Below are 17,793 nucleotides of genomic sequence, written 5' to 3'. Positions count from 1 at the left end.
GGGAGGGCAGTTGGGTTTCCCCATCTCCTCTGCTGGGGGACACAGGGACAGATCATGGGACTTAAGGGCAAATGCCATGAGAGCATGGGCAGGACCCACCCCACACCCATCATCAGGGCTGCAAACAACTGGAAAAAGTATCTGAGGAATGTAGAGCAACCTCCCGCCCATTTGACAGGTGGGCAGGCTGAGGCTCCCAGAACTGCCTTGTCCAGGCTGGTGTGGCCACAGGAGTCAGGTGGCCATGAAGCCAGCTGTGCCTGCCATCCGTGCCTCTGCTGCCTCCCAGCCACCCTGCCCCGCGAGAGTCCCTTCCAGGCCTCACTGTCCCGCCCGGAGCCCTCACTCCCCCTCGCTGTCCCCCCTCCAGGACCAGCTCCCCCCACCACGGGCCCTCTGCCCCCTGATGCCCTCACAGGCCACTGAAGCCAGGAGGCTGAATTAGAGCCTTTTGCAACCAGCCAGTGCAGAGAAAGGGTCCTTTCAAGGCAAGAAGGCTCCTGAATGCAACTCAGTTCTTGGCAGTCACTTTTTCCTTCTCTGGAGCTGAGAGGAAAGCAGGTCCCCAGGCGCCAGCCCTCCCCCGCCTCCTGCCGGCAGCCTGTGCCTCCTGGAAACCCAGAGAGCCCGGGCTGCCTCCCAGGCGGGGCGTGCTGCTGACGTGGCCTCCAGCCTGGGCCACCACGGGAGAGCGTGGGGATCTTCCAAGGAGCCCAGCTGGGAAGGGACTGTTTGTGCCGAACTGCCTGGGCCCCTCCCGGACTCCAACAGGCTGTCTCTGGGGGCTTTCTGGGCAGGGGGCTGCCCCGCCCCCACTCTCATTTGGCCCTTGGGTACTTGGACCCTGCAGGGCCTCCACTCCAGGGCTCCCCAACAGCCCTGCCTCCCCCGCCCTTCTTCCCCGAAAAGCCCAGGGTTGCTGCCTTGGGCACCCACCTTGTGTGGGTCAGGGCGGAAGAGGGTGACCCGGGTTACTCAGGAGTGCATGGCTCACCCCAGAGCCTGTGCTCTCGTGCACACACCCCCTCCTGGCCACCGCCTCCCACAACTGAAAACAGACTCGGTGTCAGTGTCGGGGACTTGGGGGCACCTGAGCAGGAAGGACCCAGAAGCCACCTGGCCCATGTGCAGCGCGTGGATGAGTATCCAGAGGCCCAAGGTCGGGGGGGGGGGGGGGGGTGTCCCAGCCTCACACAGCAGGTTGGTGACAGGGCTGCGACACGCCTGCCATGGCCTCCTAACCCTGGCAGGCCCCGCACCTCCCTTCCAAACAGCCTGGGTGCTGGAGGAAGGGAGACAACCTCACCAGGGTCTGGTTTCAACATGCCACGATCACCACTGGTGAGCAATGACTTTTGAAATAAATTTCCGGGTGAACCACGGCACCAGGAAACCTCCGAAACGGCCTGTGTCTGCTGGAGGCTTCTGTCCCGTCTCACCTGTCAAACGGCTTCCTGCCGTCTCCACCTCGAAAACTTGTAAACGATTCAGTGGCTGAAGACGGCACAAATGCCCTGCCCGCTGCCACCCTGGCCCCCTGCTGAAGGCCGCCTGGCAAGCAGGGCCCGTCGCTGAGGACCCCGCACTTTCCGAGGCTGTTTCTGCTTTGACGTCGGTTCTCGTCCCACACAGTAGCGGAGGGGGGCAGCTCCTCCTGTCTGCACACCGATCCTTCCCTCCGTGTTTAAAATCAGCTACAAGAGAAGCAGGCATTTCAAGATATTGTGAGCTGGAAGCGCCAGTTTTTATTAAGGTTACATTGTTGCGATGCCCAGGCAGGATCACACAGTACCTAGCACCTGGCTGTCCGAGGTTCAACGGCCTCTTGTAGGGGGAAAGGATGGGTGGAAGGAGGGAGGGAGGAATGAGGGAAGGATACATAGGCGAGTCGATGGTGGACAGGTGGATGGATCTTTCTGGAGTTCACAGCCTGGGGCGGGGAAGGAAACAAAAGCCAGGCCCCACTGCACAGCAGGAGTGCAGGAGGCACTTTGCTCGTTTGCATGAGCCACACAAGCCCACCATGCCGAACATGGGAGTGTTTGTGCCATGGACTCAGCCATGATCAAAGTAGGGGGGACGGTAGAAGGAGCCTGCGTTCCGGGGTCTGAGGGGCCAGGCTGAAGCACCATGGCTGTGATTACTTCCTGTGTAATACAGCAGGTCATTTGCTTCTCCTGCTGTTTCTTTGTTTGTCTGATGGAAGTAATTGTCCTGTTTGTGATGCCATCCTTGGTGTTGAGATATATATATATATATATATATATATATATATATATATATATATATAGAGAGAGAGAGAGAGAGAGAGAGAGAGAGAGAGAGAGAGAGAGAAAAGGAGGAGGCACTGAATGTGCCTCAGATGACAGCTTTATCCTCCCCCTGGGAGTACTGCAAACATGGGGGAGGGGCATCAGCTCCATCCTGCCCCTTGAGCCTCTGCTCTCTTCCTGGAGGGTCTCTCTCTGGTACCCCCACACCCCGTGAATCTCTCCACGCAGCCCATGGACATCCTGTTCAAGGCACCCCCGGTGGACACCCAAGCCCCTCTCAATCTGCTGTTGGGGCAACGCTGTCCTGGGCCTTGAGAAAAGGAAGCAGCAAACCTCACTCCCCTTCCTCCTCACCCCCATTTCTCTCTTTGATCTCGCCAAAGTGGAAAAAAGAAAATTAATGCTACGGAAGGAATTTAAAACGATCAGCTCGGTCTCACTTCCTACATGGGCCTTCCTAGCTCAGGAACCCCCAACTGCCATGATTTTTTTTGTCTTCAGAAGCAGGGTGTCCAACTGCAAGCCCCGTCCATGACCTCCACCGCCTCTCGGGGCGCACGCCGGCATTGCTGCTGACCGCCCCCCACACACTGAGTGCCCGGAGCTGGACCCCTGGTCCCTGGGGCTCTCTCCACTCCAGGCAACCCGCCTTCCCCAGCTAAGGACAAACCACCTTCCTGAGGCCAACCCCACCTGGCCAGCGTGACCCCAAGCGTGCCGCGGCCCAGAGCCATTTGCAAACCATTGTCACCGTCAATGACAATGGGAAAAACAGACGCAGAGATTTGTGTCGTTAAATCTCATAATAATCACAATTTTTAAATGGGCCTGTCTTTTTCTTTGATCTTCCAGCAGTTTATTTGAATTATATTTTACCAAAGTGCTGGTCTGGACCCACTGGAACCTCTTGAAAATGGCCCTTCCCCATAGATCATTTGAGTGGGGCTGTTCGGAACACAGAGGGAAGTGGGCCATTCGTCCTGAGGGTCCCGCTATCACAGGTCTGTGCCCATGTGGGGACTCGGGGTCTCTCGTTCTCAAACAGCACAAGGTTCCTTTCCCTCAGCCCAGCCCTCCCCACGCCGGACCGCCGAGCTCAGGGACCTACCGGGAGGAAAACCGAGCTCATTCAGGACGCTGTCTCAGCGCAGCTCCCCTGGGCCTCGGCCCCCAGCGACCCTCCGTGCAGGCTGCGCGAAAGGCCCCGGGGGGCCAGAGGGGTGTGGGAGACCCGGCCCGTCATCTGTCCCACCCATGGGAGGACAGGGCGCTGAGCCCCAGCAATCACAGCTCTCCGGGTCTCCCCGCCAAGAAGCACCTGCCGGCAGGAGGAGGGCAGTTTGTTTACAGACAGAGGAAAGTGTCAGTGAGGCTGGTGGCCTCTCCGTGGCGTCGCGGACAGCCTGCGATGGATCTCTGGTCACTGGTCAGGAGACCCCAGTCCAAACGGCCATGCCGGCCGTGCGGCCCGCGTGTCCACCTCCCAATGTGCTTCCCCACCTGCGGCGGTGGCCGCGGCCCCGGCCTCTTGGCTCTGAGACGCGGTACAGTGCGACATTTCAATCACGCGGCCTTGCACACGGCAACATGCTTCGCTGCACCTCCCGAGCACCTACTGGGGTGCCAGTTTCTGATTAAAGCAGGTGCGTGTCCCCCGACACACGGAGGAAACTGAGGCCCAGAGAGAGACCTGTTCTGGGCAAGATCACAGGTGTCCGTGCCAACACCGGGACCTAGGAATGCCAAGCAAGATCTCCGGTGATTCTGGCCGAGAGGCTGACGTGACACGGGCCGTAAAGCTGACCCGGAATGTGGGGGTCCCGGGCGCCGTGTCCGCTGGCCGATCAAAGGCCGGCTGGACAGGTATTTCTTGAGCTGCCGGGGTGAACCAGGCTCTGGGCTGGACTCCAGGGGTACAGCCGGACAGAACCCAAGCAAAAGTGGGCACAGCCCGCATCATCCCACACTGGGGAGAGGTATTTGAGGTGAGGCTGAAGGGAGCAGGGAGCAACTTGGGGAAACAATATTGCAGAAAGACAGATATGCTGCTCCCAGAGCCACGAGCAACCCAGGAGCCCCCGCCTCCTACATGGCTCATTCCCAAAGCCACCGCCCCCTGGAAGCCTCCCTGATTCATCCCTCCCCAGGCTGGGTGTGGCACTCCCCTGGGCTCCCACAGCCCTGGCCCCGAGTCCCTAGCAGCCTGGGGGCAGCCTGGGGGCAGGGGCTGTGTCAGAAGCAGCCGCACCCAGAACAGGCAGTGGAAATGTCGTGTGCTCCCATCCCATCCATCATTTCAGAGGCCTGGGGCCAAGTGAGAACCCAGGATGCGGGTTCGCGGCCGCCCTTCCCTGGATGGCGAGCTCCCAGCGGTCAGCTTGGCAGGGCTCACGTGGACGGTCCACCAGCAGCTCCTCCGGGGCTGAGGCAGGACTGTGCCCCCAGCAGGTGCTCTGCGAGTCTGCGTGCCACACACGAAGTGAGAGCCCCCAGTGCACGTGGACAGGACGTCGCGCTGGGATTCTGTTTTCTTACTGTGCAGCCGAGTTGGTTTGGGCGCATGTTTTTGGTCAATCTGTTAAGGATGACAAATATCAAGATGAACTGTCACGAAACGGACACGTGCACGTGGCCACCGCCCAGGTCACAAGTACAGACCGCCGCCCCGGCCCCGCGGGCGCCCGAGAGCGCCCTGGCACCTTCCGTCTGGCGGGTGTTTCGCGAGAGTGCATTGCAGGCCAACTTGCGTCTGCCTGAGGGCTGATAAACTTGAGCAGCTTTTCATGCATATCGATCATCTGAATGTTCTCTTGGGAAGTGTCGTTTCAAAGTTTTTTAACCCACTTTCCTGTTTTTTAGACTCAAACGCTTGGTCAGTCGCGGGCACGGCCATTAGCTCCCGCGTGCTGGAGCCGGCTGGCTGGTTGGTTCTCTCGACGGCGGCTTTGATGGACTGACATCTCCAGCCGTCTACGGTCCAGCCGACGGCGTGGTCCTTCGTGACGCGATCGCCTGTGTGCTGGCGGGGAACCGTTAGCCGGGGTCATGAGCACCCCGTCCTGTCTCCTCCCGAGACTTGGCGTCTCTCCTTCAAGTCTGAAACTGCGATCCTTCTAGAATGGAGCCTGGGTATCTGCGGTAGACAAGGCTCACTCTCCCCACCGCTGACCCCAGCCAGCGGCCTCTCATCCACCCACACGGGTGTGGACGCTCCCACGGCTGTGTTGCCTGCCTGGGGTCCCCCCTCCCCGTGTCCGTCCTGCCGCTTAGGGACAGGTGTCGGTGCCGGGCGGAGGCCCTCCAGCGAGCTCTGCCCCCTCAGGTCGGCTGGTCTTCGTTCTCCAGGTTTCCACGGGGTTTGCAAGCACCTGCCAGGTCCCCCCGAGGAAGACCCCGCTGGGGTGTTCCTGGCAGTGCCCTCCTCCCTTCCTCCCTGCGCTTTGTAGAGGCTGTTCCGTTCCCAGCACTCCCGGTGTCCCTACCGCGGACGAGGTGTTCTGCTCCCCCCTCACGGGTAAGACGGCCGAGGTCACAGAGGACACCTTCACCTGCCGCTCACACCCAGGAGCGGGGAGGGGGCCCCACGTGCGGGCTCCTGCTCCCCCCCACCCGGCCGCTACAGCCCGTCACACCGCTTAGCCCACCAGCACCGCGCAGGGCCAACCCCAGCTGCCTGTCCCGTTAGAAACAGATGTAGATACACGCGTGTGACGATGCAGACCGCCCTGCTTTCAAGCATGTGGATGTATGCGTGTGTACATGCTTTTACCTATGGAGGAATTTACAGATACAGACACGTGTGCTGCTAGAGGTAAGCCTCCGTAGAAATGTGTAAGTTCATGTACACACATGTCTGCACATGTTTATGTAAATGTATTGATTGATCTAATAAAATTACTTTTATTTCTGTAATAAATTCTATTTAAAAATATATTCGTCATTTACGTATGCAATCCTTTACCTAACTACATGTTTATTTACAGATTTGCATATATGCACGTCTATACACACACATGTTCAAGAACCACAGGAAACAGATACACGTCAGAGACACAGTGGTCCTGCCTCCCTGACCGACCCCGACAAGGGGCCACTGTGTCAATAGGGCTTCTTCGATTCTTTATCTATGAAGTTGAAAGTGAACGTAGATGGATGCCAGACCCCCCTCAAATTCCCGCAGTGGGTAACACAAGACAGTGAATAGCGGCCCTGCCCATCTCGCTGTTTCCAATAAAACATGAGCTTATGTTTAATAATTGTCATCAAAATTAATTTTCCTTGTACTTATGTGGTTTTGGTCAATTGGGTTCTAATAACAAATGTAGGGATAACTAAAGCCAGAAAAAAAAAGTAAGGTATTAGAATATAAATAAGGATCACAGAACTTTTCTTTTTGAATCTGTTTCAATTTACCTCATTTTGTGCATCACAGTGGGTCTGAAGACTCGGAAGTCATAAACAGCGCACAATTTCCAATTCAGCAGTTGGAATCTAGATCCCGTGTGATCTGCTTTGTACCAGATGAGGACAGATACAATTTCCTGCATTATTTTAAATGTCAACATTTAAGAAAAAAATTGTCATATTACCATGCAACACCGTTTAAACTTGGGGTGACAGCTGGGAGCCCCGCTTTAAGATGTGTGAGGAAGCACCAGGGGCACCTGGAGGCTCAGTCAGTTAGGCGTCCGACTTCGGCTCAGGTCATGATCTCACGGTCCGTGGGTTCGAGCCCCGTGTCGGGCTCTGTGCCGACAGCTGGGAGCCTGGATCCTGCTTTGGATTCTGTGTCTCCCTCTCTCCCTCTGCCCCTCCCCAACTCTCTCTCTCAAAAATGAATAAACATTAAAATTTTTTTTAAATTTTTTTTTTTAACGTTCATTTATTTTTGAGACAGAGAGAGACAGAGCATGAACAGGGGAGGGGCAGAGAGAGAGGGAGACACAGAATCAGAAGCAGGCTCCAGGCTCTGAGCCGTCAGCCCAGAGCCCGACGCAGGGCTCGAACTCACAGACCGCAAGATCGTGACCTGAGCTGAAGTCGGACGCCCAACCGACTGAGCCACCCAGGCGCCCCAAAATTTTTTAATTTTGTTTCCACACTCACCTGGGGGCAGGCAAGAGGGAGAGTCAGGGAGTCCTGCCCCAGGCCCAGCCGTGGCCAGTGAGACCCCATAGCACATTTGGGTTATTTAAACTGCTAAGAGTGGTGATTTATCATAGCACAAGACCCCGCTGCACCGTTTCTGCCCGGATGGCACTGAAATGCCGTGCCTGAGTTCCAGACGCGGGTTCCCACTGCCCCTCCGCACGGCCACCTCCCACTCTGCACGCCCACAACCTACTTTTCCACCCACCCCACAGCCCGGGTCGGCGACAGCGGGGACAGAGCACCGCTCCGGCTCAGCAGTGAGACCTTCCCTGTGGCCCCGGCGGTCCTGGGCGCGGCTTCCACGCTAACGTGGAGGGGCTGCAACCAGCCTCAGAGGCGTTGGGGGGGTGGGGGGGCGGTTGGCACACAACAGCCTCCTCCTTGCAAGAACGATGTGTGGGGCAGGCACGCCCGGGGCCGCCCTGCCTCTACTGCGTGTGGGGTGTGACCTGGACGAGCCCCATGATCTCTCTGGGCCTCAGTCTCTTCACCTGTGAAATGGGAACGGACACACGGCTGCTGCAGGGACTGGAGCTCCCTGACCAGGCCCCGCACGCCTCCCCCAGCGGCCAGAGGATCGGGCTGACTCACCCCCACAGCTGCCCCTTCAGAGGAAAACGGCCCTGGGTCAGCGCCTGCCCCGGGGCTGCCCTCTCCCCCAAAATCCAGAGCACCCGCAGGTACAAGCTGGGCCTGCCTAGGTGGCTTGGTTCACACTCAGAGCTTCTGCGGTCCAGGCCGAAGCGTGACTCCAGCAGAGACCCTGCCCTGTCCTGGGAACATTCCCAACAAATCACACAGCCACAACCCCTGTCTCGGGCTCTGCTTCTAGGGGACCTGGGTCCAAGAACAGCCGACACCTGTCCTGTGTTTCCCGAGTGTCATTTGCCACGGGCGGCCCAGGAGCTACAGCCCGTTATCCCACATCCCTGGAAATGTCTCGGGGCGTCTGATAAGGGGCGCAGGCTGACTGCAGGCACCCGGCTTCTTCCCTGCCTCCTCCAGCCACCCTTTCACGGGGGGCACCTCCACACCGCAGAGAAAACCCAGCTCCAGTGGCTGGAGTTAGATTTATGATTTCATTGTTTTCGGTTACTCGAGAGTTGCGATTACAAAATCTCTGAGTTCTCTGTGTTCTGTTTTCCAGCCTCCATGGAAACTCCACATGTCTGTCATCAGCTCCAGGGAGGAGTGGCTGGCTGGGCGCCCCCAGGCCCTGCCCCTGCCAGCCCTCAGGGCCCTGTGGGGCAGCAGAGGCTGGGGAGGGAAGGTGCCCCGAAGCAGCCGGTCAGCCCAAGGACACAGGAGTCACTCACTCAGAGAGGGACATCCCCACTGTACAGGTGAACAAACTGAGGCTCAGAGAGGGGAAGAGACTTGCCCCAAACCCAGGAGATGAGTCTCAGGACCCACCGCAAAGGGGACCACGTGGGCATGCCACCCGAGGTGCGTGGCACCTACTTCACATTAGAGCTGCTGTCCATGTCCCTGCAGCCACGTGGCCACAGCCAGGGTCGGCCAGACCCTCATGGCCGTGAATGCTTGAGGGACGGGCTTCCCTCCCATCCATTCTCACTGGGGCTTCCTGAGCGGCTGTGTGACACAAAGGGGACACAGGGCGGCTTCAGGTTGGTCAGAGGCCTCCCGTCCAGCTGGGATGCATCCAGGGATTCCAGTCTGTTCCGACAATGACCTACAACCACAGGCATGGCCAGTGGCCCCCAGCCGGCTAATAACGGCACAGACATTGGGAATGTGCCCTTCCTGCCTCTCCTAACCCCAGTCACCCTGGGGCCGCCTCGGGGCCCCTTGAAGACAGAGCAGATGCCCCCAACTTCCGAGCGCATGCCAGGGCCGGGCATTTCTGCAGACAGGAATCTGCATCCCGGTGGGTCCCCAACTGGGGGACAGTGCTGCGGGGTGGGGGAGCCCGTGCGGACCGTGGTCACTCAGGCTGGCTCTCGAGCCCTCAGAGCCTGAATTCTTCTGTACACTGAAGGGCAGCCCTGTTCTGGGTAGAGTAGCCTGGGGCAGGACCCAGGACCCCCAGGCAGGGGGCACCTCCCACACCCAAGTTAATTCTTTTTTGATGCAAGAGAGACCAACTCTGCCTGCAGCCAAAACAGAGAGAGAGAGAGAGAGAGAGAGAGAGAGAGAGAGAGAGAGAGGGAGAGAGAGAGAGAAGCTCTTGTCACAGAACCCACGGCCAGAGATGTGTTCCTCGGGAGCTCAGGAACCTTCTAGAACTAGGCACTCTAGGAACCCATGGGACTCTGTTTGCTTAGGTTCCTCCCAGGGTTTGGCCTCATTCTCTCTAGATTGAATCCTAGGGCAGAATAAGTCACTGGCACACGACCCCGGGTTTCTGACGGGCCGGTCTGCCCCCAGCCGGGAACACAGCACAGCCTGGGTCAGGGCACACAGATGAGCCTGGGAGAGGCGTGGGGTGGAGAGACTGCCACTGGGGGGCCCAGTGAGGGACCCCGCCTGCAGGCCCGGGCCAGGTGGGCTCCAATGGGGAAGCTCCCTGGGGCCGGCCCAACAGGAAGGCCAGCCACCCTGTCTCAGGGGCTCCATCGACAGGGCCCCTGGGTCCCCAGCTGCAGCAAGGCCCTCGGAGAGCCCAGAGGGCAGGCTGCCTGGCCGACAGCAGAGTTTTTCACTCAGAGCGAGAGGGAGCTTGAGTTACAGTGTTTCTTCCTGCCCAGAAACGGCTCCCAACCCTCCACGCTGGGCCTCTGCTGAGCCTCGGCGGGGCGGAGGAAGTGCACACGCAGCACTTGGCCAGTGGTCCAAGCACAGCGCTGGCTTCCCGGGGGGACCCCCCCACCCCAGCCGAGGGAGGGACCTGCCGGCTCCCGCGGGGACCCCGGGATGGAGCAGAGCCCGAGCTCGAGGTTAAATGGGGTGAATCGGTGCCGAGTATGGAGCTGGGCCCTGGCTGCAGAGAACAGTCCTCACTCCCGTCCAGCCTGGGCAGCGGGGCTGAGGGCCCCGCTCCAGGCGTCCGGCCTGGTGATTAAACAGGCTGTTTAAGAAACGGGGCATTCCAGGCCACGTTCTCCGGGGCGGCTGAGGCGTTAGAAGCTCCTTTTGCTTCACCCCTGCTGTTGGAGCTCTGGGCTGGGTCTGCCATCGGGGGTGGCTCACGTGGAACTGTGGGACACCCCCCGCCGTGGCTCCAGATCTCGGCGGGGGGGGGGGCGCTTAGGACATTGCTGGGGCCCCATCTCCTCGTAAAATACCCACAGGAGCAGTGACAGCCCTTCATCCTTCCTTGTCCCGTGTGCACACGAGCCAGACAGCCCGGGGTTCCAGCTCTGGGGCTGCCATTCACTGTGTGGCCTTGGGCAAGTGTCTCGACCTCTCTGTGTCTGATTCCTCATCAGTACAGAGTGCCAATGAAGACCCCCTCCTCTGGGGTTGCTCAAGGATGAACGGCAACCAGACGGAGCGGGGGACCCCGTGACCTCCGCCCACCCCCTCCTCCACCTCCCCTCCCCCCACTGCCTCCAGGGCCACAGAGGAAACCTCGGAGGATCCCCGTCCACCCGAGATCAACCCCGCCACCTGCAAGTACAGGGTGGAAGACAGCGGGCAGCAGGGGCCACTTCCGAGGCAGCCTTCTCTGCTCTTTGCCAGTGCCCCTGCACGTCCCCTCTGCTCAGGGACCCTCCACCTGACCACCAACTCTGTGGATTCCCACCTGAGCAGCTGGTGCTTTGGGCTGGCTCCCGGGTCCCATCTGCCGGGCTCAGGGCTCTGTGTGGGCAGGCGTGATGCTGTTTTATAGTGTGAAATATGCTTGGTCCTCCATCCATCCTGGCGCAGAGCTCCTAAAACTCTGGGGCTTCTTAACTGATGACAGTGACAAGGTGTCTTATGCGAGTGAGGTGGCCTCTGGAAAGCCCCTGAGGATGGGGGCTGGGGGAGGAACCGACCATGTGACTGGAGGGTCTCCCCCTCCCACCCCTGCACCCCGGAGGGAACAGGGGCTGGAGACAGACCCCTCGGCCAGGGCCAGTGATCCGTCAGTCGGGCCAGGGTCATGAAGCCTCCGGGACCCACCCCCCAGCCGACCCGGGGCTGCGTGGGAGGGCTTCCAGGGCGGTGAACGCGGAGCCGCGGAGGCCACGGGCCGGGGGAGGGCGGGGAGCTCCGCACCTTCCTGTGCACCTGCCCCACACATCTCTCCCATCCGCTCTTCCAGTGACAGACATCCTCTCATCATAAACCAGCGATCCAGTGCGCGACACGTTCGCCAGAGCGCTGCGAGCCGCTCCGGCCAACGATCCAAGCCGAGGAGGGGGTCGTGGGACCCTCTGCTCCACAGCCAGTCGTCCTGCAGCCCGAAGGGGAGGGGGCGGCCCTGGGGACTGAGCCCCCGCCCGCGGGGTCTGAGGCCATCTCCAGGGAGCCAGAGTCGGGACCGAGTCAGATCTGGGGGACACTCAGCCAGGGTCCCCGGAGAACTGAGTTACTTGCTTGGTCGTTCGGAAAACAAAACCTCCAATGATCCCCCTGGAAGGTGGGTGGCGTGGACGCTGGGGGGACACGCATGCGGCATCTGGGAGCCGGGCCGAGCCCCACTGCCGCTCGTGGATGAGGAGCAGAGACCCAGCAGGAGGCGGCCTGCCCGGGGTCACACAGCAGGTAACGCAAAGCCCGCTCTCCCGCCCCTCGCGTCGCGTGCAGGGGACGGGTGTGGGGGGCGCGTCTGACCCTGTCCGTCGATCCTCATCCCGATCTGCTCGGGCCTGGGCCCTCGTGCCTGCGTGTGACTGCGGGCGCGTGTGTCTGCGAGGGTGAGGACAGGGGCGCACAGGCTAGCGGCCCCAAGGCCCAACCCCTGTGTTCACGCTCTGACCTGCCTCCCCCGGGTGTGGGCGGGACCCACACCTGACTTTTCACCGGCAGGGTCCACGGGGGTGACGGGCGGCCGCGTCCAGGGGAATGCCGCGTGGGACCGCGAGTGGAGCGGCTCGCGGCTGTCCCCCTCGCTGGCTCTGAAGAAGCAAGCAGCCCGGTCTGGAGTGGCCTCCGCAAAGGGCCACGGGGCAGCGAGCCGAGGGCAGCCTCCAGCCGGCCGACCGACCGCCAGCAAGGAGAGGAATGCTGGCAACGGCCGTGTGCCTGGAGAAGCAGCTGCCTCCCCGGGCGAGCCTGAGCGGAGACCACGGCCCCCGCCGCAGAGCTGTGCTCAGACTCCTGACCCAGGGCTGCCAGGAGACGACTCGCAGGCGCCACCTCAGGCCGTTAAGTTCACTGCAGTTCGTCGTGTCTGTCACGCAGCCGCAGGCAACAGAGTGCACGCACCTGACAACCCGTCTGTGGGAAACACGGCACAGGCCGTCCGCCAGCGCTGCGGAAAGAAGTCAAGACTGCCTGTCACGGGGACTGCGCCACGGGGACGCTCGGGACGCGGGGAGTGTTCTAAAACGCCCCCAGCCTTTGTCACCCGTGCACAGGATCTCGTTTTACAGGTCGAGCCATTCTGGAGACGGCCACGTCAAGACTCATCACAACAAACCGATGGTCTCCGGGAAGAAAACGTCCATGGCCCCTCTGCCGGCACATCCAGCTGCCGTGGGAACACCCGGTGGTGTTTCCTTCCGGGAGCGGGGAGCTGCCTCCCCGAGGACTCTGCAAGAGGCAGGAAACCCGGCTGTCTGGGGTGGGAGCCGTCCCCCCCGGTGCCCAGACCTGGGCGGGGAGCACTGCCGACGGCCGCTGCAGGGGCCGCCCGTGCAGGCTTCCGGTTTCACAGGTGGAGGGCCTGGAGCCCAGGACGGGCGAGGGGTTCGCCTGCGATCACACAGCTGACCGGAAGCACGACAGGGAGATTCCGGATCTCGGCAGCCAGGCTCCAAGACCCCTCCAGCCCCAGACACAGACCAACGCAGGTGGCGCTCTGGAAATGACGGAGCTCACACCCCCCTCAAATAGCAGGGACAGCCATCGTCCAGCATCCCTGCCGGATAATCCTGCAGCTTCCACTTACGTTACCCTGGTGACAGGGGGCTCGCTACCCGAAGGCAGCGTGTTCTACTTCTTTTCAGCTGTGCTGCCCCGAAAGTGTTTTCTTTTACGGACCGAGCAGAAATCTGCGCCCAGTCTGGTTCCCGCACGTCGCAAAGTCTCACTACGGAGGGTGGCACAGAACGAGCTGTCGTGTCCTCCACTTGGGGCCCCTGGGACTGCCTCTCCTCCCCCACTTGAGCCCCGACATTCAGCCCCGGCCGCTCCCCGGCCCTCAGGGGCCCCCAGAGCTGCGGGGAGCTGGCAGGCCCAGCATCCTCCCTGAGACGCCTACTGCCTGGCGGGGTGGCGGGGGGAGGGCGGTGGGTGCTCTCTGCACCCCACAGCCAGAGGGACCTGGAGAGGAGGGGCTCAGACAGGGCAGGGGCCCCAGCACACTGAGGGTGCCCAGTACGTGTGGGTGGGGCTAGGCAGACCCAGAGCCGAGGGTGTCACTGCCCAGTCCCACTTTCCAACATTAGAAATGTGTTTTGTTTCCTTTTCTTTTCTTTTTTTTTTTTTGAGGCTGACAGACCCCACAGGAGACCCAGGTCTGAGACCCCCGAACAGGCAAGCAGTTACCACCAGCCCAGGATCAGGGGCCTAGGACTGCAGAGGCCTTGACCTCATCAGCCAGGGAAGATCGATACCTTACCTGGTGCCGTTCTGCACAGTCCTGCTTCCCGTGGCAAAGGAGCAGAAAAACAGACTCTTCCTGTCTCCCTTCCTTCCTTCCAACCACGTTGGAAGAGTGTTTTTCCCAAGATATTTAATCCCCCGAGCAGCCCTGTGATTGTTTCTCTTGGGCCCGTTTTGCAGACGGTGCCGCTGAGGCCCAGGAACCCAAGAGTGGCCTGCGGTCTCGCGCTGCGGGTGGGGCAGAGGCGGCCACGCACCGCTGATAACATTTTATGCCACTGATGTTCCCGCAGAGGCCACAGAAAGAGAAGGAACCGATAACATCAAAGCAGACAGCCACGTCCGGCACTCCCAGAGGTGAAGAGGACAGAGAAGTTTGCCAGAGATGCAAAGCGCCGAGTCCCAGAGACCTGAATGCAACTTGCTTCTGAGCTTCCTAGCAGCCCTTGCAAAAGAGGGAACCGCGAAAAGCTACCTGCCGCTCACATCCTGAGGACCCGACAGGCAGTCCGGGCTCCCACGCGCTCCGTGAAAAGCAGTTTGTCACCTGCATCCTGGCTAGGGTGTCACACAGGGACAGAATGGCCGGGACTTCTCCGCAGGCAGAAGCTGCCAGCACAGAGCTCAGGGGAAGGCCGGGCCGGGCGCTGGCTGGGGTGGAGCAGGGCCCAGGGAGCGGACCCCACCGGACGGTGGAAAGGACGCGCGGGTGTCCGCGGAGGCCGGAGGACGCGCTTCAGAGCATGGGCGTCGGGGTGTGTGGGACCCCTGGCCCCCCGAAAGGCCTCGCCCCACCCCCGCCCGCACACACAGCCACGGGGCCTCCATCACCCCAGCTTAGAACCCCCAGCTGTTATGGAGGAATCCGACCAGTTCTCCCTGAGGTATCTATCTCCTCGTCGTACAGACCAACGTCTGCATTTCTTTACTCTATTAAACAAGAAACCGGTATTTTCAAAGGATGAACAAAAAAAAAAAAAAAAGGGGGAGGGCTCTTGAAAGGAAATTTGCCCAAGAATTAAGCCCTACTGACTACCCTAAGAATTTCCAAAGCTTAAAACACCGGCTACAAAGCAAAGTCCTGGGGCAGAAATCGTGGGCGGGTGGTGTAGGCGCTGCCGGTGCCTGAGTTCTACCGGATAGTCCTGAGCACCAGAAAGGGGCCGCCCCCGGCCGGGGACTGGAGACGAGGAGAGGACCACGGCCGGCGTGAGGAGTTCGGCAAGGGGGCCGAGGGGGGAAGCTTCCCTGGGGGCTGGATTCCTCTGGGTTTTGAAGGGCAGGAACTTGCCAAGCAGAGAAGAGGGAAGAGCAGGTGCACAGGCCCAGAGGCACAGCATCTCGGCCACACACACCAGCTGGACAGCAAGTAAATCGCAGCCGCTGAGCCTGCTGGCCCCGCCCCAGGTTTCTGCCCGCAGGTCTGTGGTGACCCCGCAATTCCGCACTTCCCGCATACTCCCAGGCAAGGCCGACCCTGCGTGTCAGACCACATTCGGAGGAACAAAGGTCTGGAGCTCCCTGTCCAGGGCACTAGCCACCAGCCATGTGCAGCTATTTCAACTTGGACTACAACTGCATGAAGCCAGAAGTTTGGTTCCTCAGTCACAAGGGCCACATTTCAAATGGCTAGTGGCCAGGGGCCACCACGCCAGACAGTGCAGGTCTGGGGCAAACCCCATTGTTGCAGAAAGTCCCGTTGGGCGGAGCAGGTCTAGAGAGTTCGTGGGGGGGAGGAAGGAGCTGTCCAGGCTAGAGTCCTGAAGGGCAGGACCGAGGGGGGTGCTGAGCTCGAGGGCTGGCCTGGTGTGGAGGGCCCCACAGAGGAAGGAGGGTGGACTTCACCCAGGGGTCCAAGGATGACTGCCAGGCATCACGCTCTGGAAGCTGGCCATCAGAACGGGAGGTCACCTGCGTAATCGTTTCCTTCACAGCTCACAGCCCAGGGCCCTGGACGGCAGCGATCGTGGAGTTAGTCTACGCAGGGCAGACTCTTCTGCTAACAACTATAAACTGGGATACAAAGAACAAGTGCTCCCGGGTACCGGAGAGGGGTCAGAACCAGGTGTAACCTGGAAGGTCTATCCCTAACAGAAGGGGAGGACACTGCCCGGGCCGCGCAGTGTGTGCGGGTAGAGATCAGGCAGAAAGACGCGGTCTCGCCGCCCTGAGGAGCCCACGGACGGACTTCAGGGCTGCCATACCAACTGGAAACTGAGGGGCAGTCCTGGAGAGAAGGGACCACAGAGGGAGGTGCCCCACAATCTGCCTATGAGCCCCCCTGAAACCCTGGATGCCCCCTGAATTGCACCGAAGCAGGCTGAGGGAAGGAAGGCTCTGGACAGGAGCTAGAAGGCGGCTGAGCATGGCCCACAGCCACCGCGTGCCTGAGGGGAGAGCGTGTGGGATTCAAGTCCTGCAAGGCACCCCCCCCCCCCCCAGAAAGTCCCATCTTAGAAGTAAGACCCATCCCAGGACACCAGGGGGTGGAATGAGGGCAAACCAGAAACAGATCTGCCTTAACAAACTAATGCCAAGCCTCAGGCCTCCACCAAGTCAAAGTGATCACTGATAAACGGGTGCTGACTCAGCACTCTTCACAGGACGGTAACAGGATTTATAATCTCTACAACGTATCATCCACACCGTCTGTTATACAGCAAGAACAGAACAATCCAGTCGTAGGAGAAACGGGAAAATGTGACTCATGGTCAAGAGAAAAAACAGTCAATAAAAACAGACCCATAGATGACCCAAATGTTGGGCTGGCAAAAAAGGACTTTAATTTTAATGTTTTTAATGTTTATTTGTTTTGAGATTGAGATCGAGAGAGAGAGAGAGAGAGAGAGAGAGAGAGAGAGAGAGAGAGGAACAAGGACAGGACAGAAAGAAAATGTATAGAAAGTTGGCTGTTCTTTCCCAAACTTGATCAAAAACAGCAACCCAGGGACTTAAACAGTTCAGCAAACCCAAGAAAGATAAATAAAGAAAACCACACCTCACACACATTATACAAAACTGTTGAAAACCACAGATGGAAAAAAAAATTCTTAAAAGCAGCCACGGACAGAGGGCCCGTCACATACAGGATACGACAGTGAAAACCATGATGAACCTCTTATCAGAAACACAGGCCAGAACAGGGAACAACACCTTTAAAGAGCTGAAAAAGAAATACTGTGGAGTCAGAACGTTACGGGCAACTGAGATACCTTTCAAACACAAGGACCAAATAAAGATGTTTTTCAGGCAAACAAAAGACAGACGATCAGATCCCCAGCAGACGCCTACTGCGAGAAATGCTACAGGAAGATCTTCAGGCTGCAAGGAAGTGACACCCGGCAGAAATTCACACGGACAGGAAGCAAGAGGGAAGTATGGGAAATGGGAAGTATGGGGGTCAACACGAAATGTTTTCGTCTTCACGTTTAAAGGTCAACGGACTCTAGGGGCGCCTGGGTAGCTCAGTCGGTGAAGCGTCCAGCTGGATTTCGGCTCAGGTCATGATCTCCTGGGTCGTGAGTTTGAGCCCCGCGTCCAGCTCTAGGCTGACAGCACGGAGCCTGCTTGGGATTTTCTCTCTCCCTCTCTCTCTGCCCCCCTCACCCTTGCTCGCGCTCTCTCTCCCTCAAAATAAATAAGTGAACTTTAAAAAAAAAGTTGACAGACTGTTCCGAGGACAGCAAGAGCAGTGAGCCGTTAGGGTCACGAG

General features: G+C 59.5%; 1 long non-coding RNA gene across 1 annotated transcript; it reads right to left on the bottom strand.

Moving 5' to 3' along the window:
* Positions 1 to 7,351: 7,351 nt before the first annotated feature.
* On the bottom strand, positions 7,352 to 13,665 carry LOC131507894 (uncharacterized). The gene is made up of 2 exons (XR_009259801.1): positions 12,846 to 13,665; positions 7,352 to 12,430 (listed from the first exon to the last, which is right to left on the bottom strand). It is a non-coding gene; the product is annotated as an uncharacterized LOC131507894 (long non-coding RNA).
* Between the last annotated feature and the right edge of the window lie 4,128 nt (positions 13,666 to 17,793).

The sequence above is a fragment of the Neofelis nebulosa genome, chromosome 3 (genome assembly GCF_028018385.1).
Source record: "Neofelis nebulosa isolate mNeoNeb1 chromosome 3, mNeoNeb1.pri, whole genome shotgun sequence".
NCBI classification, from domain to species: domain Eukaryota; kingdom Metazoa; phylum Chordata; class Mammalia; order Carnivora; family Felidae; genus Neofelis; species Neofelis nebulosa.
The sequence above is the reverse complement of the archived record's forward strand: the minus strand, read 5'-3'. Positions and strand labels throughout refer to the sequence as shown.